Raw genomic sequence first — 11,155 nt, forward strand, 5'->3', positions numbered from 1 at the left:
TAAATGATAGAACAGAATGAAGTACTTCAAGTGGGAACATATAAATAGGACTGCCACATGACATCAAAGGGTGTGAGGCAATTTTCTCATGTGCCCTTTGCTGCATGTGAAAATGTTAACAATTTTACAAGTTCAAAAGTCCAGTGGGGGATGGCAGGTATTGGGGTATAGCAGTTTAAACTGCCACCTCCAATAATGACATCCCATGAGTACTGGCTCATGTCTCAAATACTCCAATTCGATTTCTGCTCCCAATTCATGAGCCTGGGAAAGAATCAGTCCAAATGAGAGACCTAGATGATGAGCCTGGATCCAGCCTTGAGCCTGGTCCAGCCCTGGCTATTGTGGCCATTTGGAGAATGAACCAGCAGATGGAAGATCTATTTCTCCGTCAATCTGTAGCTCTGCATTTTAAATAAATGAATACATCTTATTTCTCTTGTCTTTTCTTTTTTAAGATTTATTTCTTGTTAGTGGAAAGTCAGATTTACTGAGAGAAAGACAGACAGAAGGATCTTCCATCCACTGGTTCATTACGCAAGTGACCACAACTATTTAAGCTGAACCAATCCAAAGCCAGGAGCCAAGAGCTTCTTCCAGGTCTCCCATGCAGGTGCAGGGTCCCAAGACTTTGGACTGTCCTTGACTGCCCTCCCAGGCCACAAGCAGGGAGCTGGATGGAAAATGGAACAGCTGGGACACAAATCAGTATCCTTATGGGATCCTGGCACATTCAAGGCGAGAACTTCAACCACTAGGCTACTAAGTTGGCCCTTTTTTAAAAAAAAAAACACAGGCCTTCATGGTCATTGGTGATATGTATGCAAAGTGATCTAGTTCTCCTTCGCCATTCACCTTGACAAACTACAGAAATAGAAACTCTCGACAGAAAACATCTTTTTTATGTGAATATCAATACTGTTTTTTTGTAACACACAGTTAGGCAGCCAACTGGCCTTACCTGCATCTAAGGCAAAATATAACTGCATAGTCTCCATAGTTTTGATCCTTTGAAAAAAATATTAGTGTGCAACTCAAGGGTAAATAAAGGAGAAGAGCCACACATTTTTAAGTGTTTGCTTGGTTGATCACTTGTTCTAATGATGGCAACAAAATTATTGCAGCCAGCAATAAGCTATCAGTGGTCAAATAGGTCAACTTATGACCAGTGTTGAGATTTAAATATCCTTTAAAACTAAACACTTTGGGATTATTAATGTTTCCTTTCCTCTCAAAATTTTTGTGTTGAGAGGAGGTATGGGAGGAAATGTATTAGCAACAGTAGGATGTGGAGAATAACTCTAAGTACATTAAACATCTGTTGATGGGGCCATTAGCACAGTTTGTAGATACCGCCACCTGGCCCTTATTCCATTTTGCTAGAACTTTAGTACCTGAAAGTATACTGTCGCAATCATGTTCCACTTATTTTAAATCTTTTACTACTGCATTAAGTGGAACATAAGTGCCAGTCAGTTATAACTGATTCAAAAAAAAGACCTGCTTACAGCAAAGATCAAATGCCAATAGAAAAATGACAAAGGTTAAACGTCACTTAGCTTCTTAAGCTGGCTGTGTTACTGACTCCAAGAAAGGAAGTCCTTAAAACCGAAAATGGAGGTGAAGGCAACTGACATTTGTATAATTAAGCTATGCAGGTGAGGGAATTTTAGCTCCTTCCTCTGTCACTTCGGTGTAATTTTCAAATATAGCATCAAGTGGATCCTGGACAGGGAGTCAAACAGAATAGTCATTATCCTACAGAGAAATATCTCCATTTTCCTCTAATAACATGCCTGAATGGATATTCTTTCATGGAAAACATAAGTGAATAAAGTATGTTGCTGAGGACTCATCAGATTTATAGACTTCATTTCTTTCTTGAAAAGAGTGTTCGCTCTTTTGATCTATATTTCACTCCTTTGTCTTACACGAACCTGTTTAACATGATGCAGCATTATTTCCGACTGTGCTACTTAATCAGTTTCCCTTGTTTGTTAGCTCTGGGCTCCTCCAATATTATGACTTTCTAAGACATTTATCTGTTTTCATTAGAAAGGCACAGTCTAACAGAGAGAAAGAGAAATAGACAGAAAGATTTTTGTCCACTGGTTTACTCCCCAGTTGACCACAATGGCCAGAGCTGAACCAATCTGAAGCAGGAATGAGGAACCCCTTCAGAGTCTCCCACACAGGTGGAGGGTCTAAGGTTTGGGACCATAATCTGCTGCTTTCTCAGGCCACATGCAGGGAGTTAGATGGAAAATGGATCAGATGGAACATAAACTGGCACCTAATCCCAGTGCTTGAAGAGGGAAGATTAGCCAGTTGAGCCATTGCACCAGTGCCTATATAATGACTTTTATACAAGTAAAATTTATTAGAAACTTTCAGCTTTTTCATAGATGCTCCAAAGGATGCAAAGGATCAGAATTTCATTTTTTCAGCACTTCTGTAAAGTGCTCTTTTTCCAGATCGGTCATTGGAATCCATTAATGTACAAGTAATGAATGAATTAATTAAATTATGTACTTTTTTAAAAAAAAGATCATCCCGGATCATTCTCAGCCATGTTAATATTTTTGTATAAGAGCACATTGCTTCTGTGGCCTCACACATACAGATATGTCACAGTGCTTCAACTTGTTTTGCTTAGAGCCATCGAGCAATGTCATCTGTCTCTTCCTTATGTGGCATCATCTGTTAGAGACTATGAAGCTGTGTGATTGGACATCTTACCCAGTATCATGACTCAAGAGGTATGTCTTGAATTTCAATTTGATGTGGTCACACTGATTTACCACTACAATGCTATTACAGACATCTGCTTTCCATTCTTACTAAAAATTATGGTGTAACTTGTGATGATATTTAAGTCTTAGGCTTTGCTTGACACTATATTAGAATATAATTTCCCGGGGCCTGGCACGATAGTGTAATGTCCTCACCTTGAATGCGCCAGGATCCCATATGGGCACTGGTACTAATCCCGGCAGCTCCACTTTCCATTCAGCTCCCTGCTTGTGCCCTGGGAAAGCAGTCGAGGTGAGCCCAAAACCTTGGGACCCTGCACCTGCGTGGGAGACCCGGAAAGAAGTTTCTGGTTCCTGGTTTCAGACCAGCGCAACACCAGCCATTGCAGTCACTTGGGGAGTGAATCATCAGATGGAAGATCTTCCTCTCTGTCTCTCCTCCTCTCTGTATATCTGCCTTTCCAATAAAATAAATAAATCTTTAAAAAAAAGAGTATAATTTTCCCCCATATTCTGCAAGAGTCCTAATATGTTCATATTTTTCCATTTGTTTCTTGCATGTTCTTCCTTCTATACTGTACTACCACAGGGTCCCTGAGGGCTTCTCCACTGGCTGCCTCAGGACAGTGAAGGTCTCCTTTTATCACTCAAGTCACAGCTGAAGGCGTTTCTTCGGGGAGGACTTCTCTGACCAGGCTAGTTAAGGTAGCCCCACCTCTCACCCTATCACCCACTGCTCCATCATTGTTTTACTATATTATTCAAAATTATAACTACCAGAAACTATTAATTTATGTATTTTCACACTTGGTATCTTCCTCTTCCAATTTGAATCAAGTCCCATTTTGAATCAGGGACTTTTGGTATTGGCTGCTGTAATGCTAGCATTTACAGCAACGCCCGAGTTTGTACTCAACAAATAGCAATTGATTGAATTGAATGTCTATTATATTTGTTAATTTAGCAAATGGTCATTGAACACCATCTGTGTGTGGGCCCTGCATATATGCTGGTAACATGATCTGATAAAATAGGGCTCCTACTTTCAGGTCACTCAAAATGCTGTGGAAGAGGCTGCAGATAAGAGGAGAAGTCGAGCACAGTGGGCTGAATCCTTGCTGAGGTGCAAACAGGAACCGTGGCTCTTTCAGCCTCTACACAAACCGTAGGTAGCTTCAATTACATCAAGTGACTTTTTGGCACTGCTAACAATTAAAACCAAAGCATTAGCAATAGCAACACAATAATATACATCCACTGTTAAGTAGAGAACAATATTAAATCAGCAAAGAGGAAGCTATTTAGGTAATTTTGAAATTTTTGTACTGCAGCAGTGGAACAGCTAGGTGAACTCCAGCTCCCAAAGGCTTAATACAAAAACTTCCTATTGGCATTTACAACAAAGCTCTCCATGCTTCCGGCATTATCTGCTGGTTATGAGCTCCAGCTGGCTTCCCAGGGTGTTTGCGACATTTATTTTATGGCTCCTCTTATAGATCTCAGCTGTGTCCTTAGACAGCTAAGCTGATCAATCTGGACATCGGCATCTTTGTTGGTGGTAATTTCGTACACAGGGTTCACTTTCCGCACAGCAGCCTTTATCAGAGGGAGATCTTGTTTCCTAAAGCAAACAATGATTCAGGGCTACAGTGACTGGTATAAATCATGGAGGACCAGTCTATAGAGCAGCACTCAGGATCTGGTTGTACCCGTCCAGCTTACTGAGTCTGTTTCACTTCATTTAGAAGGTCTGAGAAAGGACGTTTCTCACTCTGAGGCCTTCCAGCCTTACTTATTCATCAGATTGGATCTCTGAAATTTTTTCTCCTGTTTAATGTGTTTTTCTGTCTTCTCATGAAGTTCCAAAATCTTTTGGTCTCTGATTTGCAAAAGATTATTTTTCTCAGTATTGAGCTCCTCTTCTGCCTTTGCATCTGTTTCTTCTGTCTTTTCATGATATATAATATATAGTTAAGTTATATTTTTATATAGTAAAAATTATTCAAATGTTTTGTATGTTCATTTCTTTAATCGAGATGGTCTAATCCATTTTTGATTGATGGGCCTGCAATTGACTTGTTCTATGATGCCATTGTTCATGACTTCATGAGAAAAAAATACAACGCCAAACCTAAATTATTTATTGCTGCCAAGTGAAAATGAAATAATATTGTGCATCCTGTGTAAATGACAGCATCACAGTAAATTAGAAACTCAGAAGACATGGGAAATGCAGTCATCATGTTGCATTCAGTGTGAGAGCACACCAGCTCAAGAATCCAAAACCCAGGGGTCAGCATCCCTTCACGATTCAAATAAACACTCGTTTCCAACAAAACCAAACCAGCTGTAGCATTAAATTAAATATTAGTATGAACGGTATTGGGTTTTCTGTTTTGTTTACATGGGTATATAATTTGAAATTTTACTTTATTTGATGAACTTTACATTAGCAAAAACATAAAATTGGAAATATGGTATGTAGGCACACCAAGTGATGTTTTAACCTCTGCATAAAAATGGCTGTATCCCTCTCCACATGTTTAGGGACTGAATCGCTGGCATCATCAACTACGATGATGATGCCTCGAACGTGATGAAGCCCATGTTAAGAAATTTATAGACTTTATTTTCATATTTTAAAAAATTGACTTGAAAAGGAGAGAGAAAGATAATGACAGGCAGATAAAGGGCCAGGTGGGCATCGTCTGTATTGGCAGGAAGCTAGAATTGAGAGTGGAGTCAAGACTCAAAGCCATGCTCTTCAGAATGAGCAGGACAACCCCAGTAACCATGTAAGCTCTGTTCTAAACATTTGCTAGATGCATGCCTTAGTCTTTTCACTTTTCTCCGAAGTTACTGAATTCTTTATACTTCTAGTTTTGTTCTAAATTTCTTGTTTAGAATATTAGAGCTTTGGAAATTAGAATAAAAAGACTGTTAAATTGGGAGAGTGGAAGGGGAAATCTCTGAGCCTATGGAATTGTATCATGAAAAATAAAAATTTAAAAAAAATAAAAAACAAAGTCTCTCAGATATACGCATGAGTGTGCTCATACATGCGCAAACAGAGTTTTAAAGAAAAAGAAAAAAACAGGGCCTAGAACAGTTGAATGAGTCCCACAGAGCTTTCTGGCTAACCACGTTCTGCCAAGTCCACCTATGACCTGTGTCTACAGCACGTTATGCTTCTCCATCAAACTCAAAGAAATGGAAATGACTGAGTCTGTTATCCATATTGAATTGAACAGAGAACAACACAAAGCTAAGACACATCTTTTTTTTTGACACAAGAAAGAGGGTCTTTTTTTTCTTTTTAAAGGTTGTTAATATGTGAAGAGCAGATTGTATGCATTCCATAGGCACACTTCTAAGAAGACAACCACATTTCTCTCACCTGCTTCTCCCCATGCACCACAACAGTAACACCCCTCTCTCCCCTCACTTGGAGGGTTTTTTCCCTAAATTGCATTGCTTTGAATGGGACATTTTGTCTAGAGTTTCCTTTTTGTGTCCTGCAGAAAAAAATGATGCATTGAAAAGGCAGTCGGTACCTGGGAGGGGCCATGATGCTCTTCTCCCTGGCTGTCTATAGAAAGATTTGATACAGTTGGACCTCTCTCTTCTGAGTGTTAGCAACCAGGCCAGAGCGTACCAGCTGTGGTCCAGTTCCTTTTCAAAGGCAGCAAGTATAAAAGTATTGTGCCTAAGGCCTCCACCAAGCCACCCTAGTTCTGAGTGGAAGAAAAAAACTCTCTTCTCATACCTCTTCAGTGTTGCTACCTGAATTACTTAAAAATATCACTGACATATTGTCTTCAGGCCTTTCTGGAAAAGAGCTACACCCCAATTTTTATTGTGGGGATATGTAAAAAGGATACCTGGATTAGAAACAGAAAACACTCTCATATTGTCTGAGTCTTCTTTGTCCTTATTCTACAGTAGGCTGCAAAGAAATACAGAACAGCTCTACCTTGTTATTGGAGAGACCATGAAAAAACCAGAAATGGAAATAGAAAGAGGAGTGTCACCGTAAATGACACCAACATCCTATCTGGGCACCAGTGAGTGTCCCAAATACTCTATTTTCAATCCATCTCCCTGCTATGGCCTAGCAAAAGCAAGAGAAGATGGCCCATTGCTTGGAACCCTCGGGGGAAACTAGATGAAGCTCCTGGCTCCTGACTTCGGCCAGGCCAGCTTTCAGCATTGAGAGGTAAACTAGAGGATAGCAGACCTCTCTCTGTGTCTCCCTGTATGTAACGCTTACAAGTAGATAAATCAATAAATCCTTTTTAAAAAACAGAAGATAGTATGGCATTTGGATGCATTAAATAAAAGGATAAAAATAGAAGGAAGTTTCTGGCTTTGAAGAGGGACAAAACCACATGAAGCCTCTATTTCCAAGTTGCCACAAGAATTGCTCTACCACCATGGGATGAGGATGAATTAAGATCTGCTTATGACTACTCAAGTATCAGTCATAAGCTCCAGGTAAGGCAAAGTGGAGGTGAATCTAGAAAGTCTTTCTAACATGTCCTGGGTCAAAACAAACTGATTGATGTGGCCTTATGTGTTTTCAGGCTGGAAAAATCTATGCTCACTACTCCCTCTGCTGGATCTATGCGAGCAGATTACCAGGCAGCTAAAACCTTTATTCTCTTTAGACTAAAAGCTTTCTCTCAGGTAAGGAACATGCTTTAAAGGTACCTTTTTTTTTTTTTAACTTATGAAGCATAGATACATAATTCCCATCCATTGGTTGACACCTCAAATGTCCTCAGGATCCCAAATTTATCACAAACCAGGATTTCAGTCTCTGTTTCTTATCCAGTCAGCAGAATCCCAAATGTTGAAGCTGTCATCTGCTGCCTGCTAGAGTGCGCATTAGCAGTAGCTGCAATAGGAAGCAGAACTGGGACTTACACCTGACATACGAGGTGCTGGCATCACAGTGTCCTAACCACTGCACCCAATCCTTGACCCCAAAGTGGCCTTTCTATGTGCTGAAGAGAGCAGAGCCAATTTACATTCCTAACAGTTTATATTCCTTTGTGAAAAAGTAAACCCAATGTAAAGATTTTTCACAAAAGAAAAGACAGAAGCAAAGTGTTCCCAGTGGAGACTATACAACATGTTCCTACATGAACTAGCAATAACCAGGTAAAGTTACTCCTAGAAATGGTGAACAAGTATCCTCCATGTGTCAGAGCAGTAACATGTGAGTGGGCAGCTGACTTTCCCCTTTTTCTTTCCGCAGATGCTGCAAGAAGACAGGAGGCCCTAGCCTGAAGTTATTCAAAATGAAAATATTCTTGGCATACTGGCTTCCATTGCAAGTATTTGTTAAAAGACTTTCAGAAAAAAAAAAAAAACATATATATTTGACAAGAATGCACAATGTACTGTAGGCAGGAACAGTCTGCTAAAACCTTCTGCTCTTCTTTGTTCCATTTCTGAAACAGTTTGAGATATACGTCAGTTTCTGCCCTCATCCCAACTTAGGAGACCTTCCTTCATGAGGTAAATGTTTAAACTCTTATTATGGATAATTCCCAACCTACATGCAAATGTAGGAGTCCCTTCCAGCTCCTCCCCCCAAGTTTCAACACAGGGACAACCTATAACCAACATCATTTAATTACTATACATTACAGTATCTATTCTGAAAAACACTGTGAACATAACTACACTACTATAAATCGTATACCTAAAACTGACATAAATCCTTAATAATAATCTCCCTATAAGTCTTATTCATTTTTGATCATTTGAGTTGTCAAAAAAAAAATCCATTAGTTGATATTTTTTAATGTACACATTCTGTTGGTAGTACTCTTATCTTGCAACTTATTTTTGAGGGAAGCAGGTTATTTGCTATGTGGAATAGTCTAATAAATTGAGTTTTGGGGGTCCTCTGAATAGTTGTATGTTAGTATTGTGCAATAGTATTGGCCTAAAGCCTTGTCAGATTTAAGGATTTTGCTGTTGTATTGTTTTTAAGCAAAACTACTTAATAGGCGATGATTTTTCTCTTCCATTGAGAGGCTTTTGTTGCTTTATTCTTATTCCTTGAGCTTGAAGTTGCTGTTATGCTAAGTGTCAAAATCATTAATTCACTGTGGGTTGGAAGTTAGTGATGCTCTAACTCTATAATTTCGTATTCATTTTAACTGGGATTCTCCTAGCAAAGCATACTTACATTTGATTCCCCAGTGGCAACATGGTTTGTGTAGAAACGGCTAAATTATTATTTCTTCTATTTACTAGCAACCAAACCTATGAGCTGGTTTCCTAGAACTGCAACAGTTGGTTCTCAGTCACTTCAAAAAGTGATTGCTTTGTTGTGCTGTGTAAATAACTTCCAACGTCAGTCTTGGAATGATTGAATTTTGACTCATTCTATTTTTTAAATGGTAAACATTTTCATTTGGATAAACATTTTCCCCTTGGCTTGAAGCTATCTTCTCTCTCTTACATAACAAAAAAAGGGCTTTTGGTGTTCAGGTTCTCATCCAATTTCTCACAAGGCTATCCATTCATACACTCATTCACTTAACAATGCCTATTGAATGCTGGCTATATATCAAACATTGTCCTGAAATAGACAAAATCTCTGTTATTCTTGGAACCACATTTGAATGAAAAAGTCAAGAAATCTACACACAAGTTTTTTTTTTTTTAAGTTTCCACTATTGTTGTCAATGTCATCTTCCTTTTCCACCTGCCTTTCTTACCATAACGGTTGACACTAGCTTTAGGACTTCCGACTGCAGTAACTCAGCTGGGCTTTTTTCCCATTGGAATTTAACAGATAATTTAAATGTAGGAAAAGCAGAGGAAGAGCTGATTTCTGATATTATGAACTTATATGTATTTGCTGCATATGTTGTAGTCTGCCAAGTGGTTAATCTGGGAACCAAAAGTCATGTTTCTTAAGTTGGTATTGCAAGACAGATGATGGAGACTGTTGGTCACTGGTGTATCAGGCAATCTGAGAAACAGACTTTGGAATTGTTGATGTCTTGTTTATTTTGTCTAAATTAATATTTCTTAACTTGACATACAGTTGAATCTATAAAAACTCTTAGAAAACCTCTGATAACCTGGGTACAGGGGCATACATGAGAATTTCCGAGAGATGAGACTGAAGATTCTTTTAAAAATCTCTTCAGATGATTCTAATGTGAAACCAAGGTTGTAATTGGGAACATAAAATTACACAGGCTTTGTTTTAATCAGAGTATAGAAATCAAATAAAGTGAGTTCCTCAATACTAACGCTAGAGGGCAGCACTATCCCAAAATTCAAACGTCTCACTGCAAGAGCCTGACAAATCTTTCCTCTTAAAATAAATACCCTACATCTACCAAACTGTGTTTTTCGTTCCAAGGTTATATAAATTTTCATTATTCTGTATTTCCATACATTTTAAATTATTAGTGCCAAAACTTTTAATATAAATTTGTGGTACAGAAATTCAGCACAGAGATCACTTGAAAGCACACAATTTTTAAGCCACATCAAAAATGTTTCCATAATGATATCTAATTTTTGATGACAATAACAGGAAGCATTTCAGATTTGGCAAATTATATTTACGAAACTTTGAATAATCCTTGTTATCAATGTGTTTCATTTCTGTAGTCTCAAATTGCAAAATCATGAAAAAAATCAGAAAATAGCTAAGAACAGATTTCACAAACCTGTGTCAGTGCCAGAAAGGTCAATAAGTGTTTGCTGTCAGTGTATGGGGGATGCTGCAGTCAATATTCCATTCTGATTTAATACAAATGTTTTCACTTATTTACATATGGAAAATGTATTGTAATGGCTTTGCCTCCAGACTGTATTTTTGTGAATGGGGTCCTGTAATAAAGATGATTTATTAATAATTAGACTTCATTAGGTAATAATAATAATAGGTTAATGTCATTAATCCCCGAGTCTTAGGGTGGAGAAAGCATAGGTTTCAACTTGCTGCAGTATATTAGAGACATACTCCTAGGTTTACTTAGAAGAAGTTTATGAAAAAAAAAAAGGTTTATGGCACTGTGGCCATTTTCATTCCCTTGAATCTTATTTGTGAATATATAGATTAATAGACTGACTTCTAATGTTTGATTAGTCTTAGATAGCATCCTTATTCACGCTGACACGTGCTCCATTCCAGTGTCATTAGATTTTTATGTCAGTAGGAAATTTCACTGTATCTCTGAGGACTTCACATTATCTTTATAAGACTTGAGGACACAAATTGTTTTACCTATATGTATCCATTAGAAAATTGTTTAAAACACAGAAAACAGGAAGCAAATATCAAAGACCCCTGCCTCTTAGAAAACCTCTTCTCAAGCAAAGTGATGTTCACCTGATCTCCCTGGTAGAAATACTTGCTTTTT

Source organism: Ochotona curzoniae, unplaced genomic scaffold, assembly GCF_017591425.1.
Source record: "Ochotona curzoniae isolate NIBS_2020 unplaced genomic scaffold, NIBS_Ocur_1.0 scaffold_3890, whole genome shotgun sequence".
Classification (NCBI taxonomy): domain Eukaryota; kingdom Metazoa; phylum Chordata; class Mammalia; order Lagomorpha; family Ochotonidae; genus Ochotona; species Ochotona curzoniae.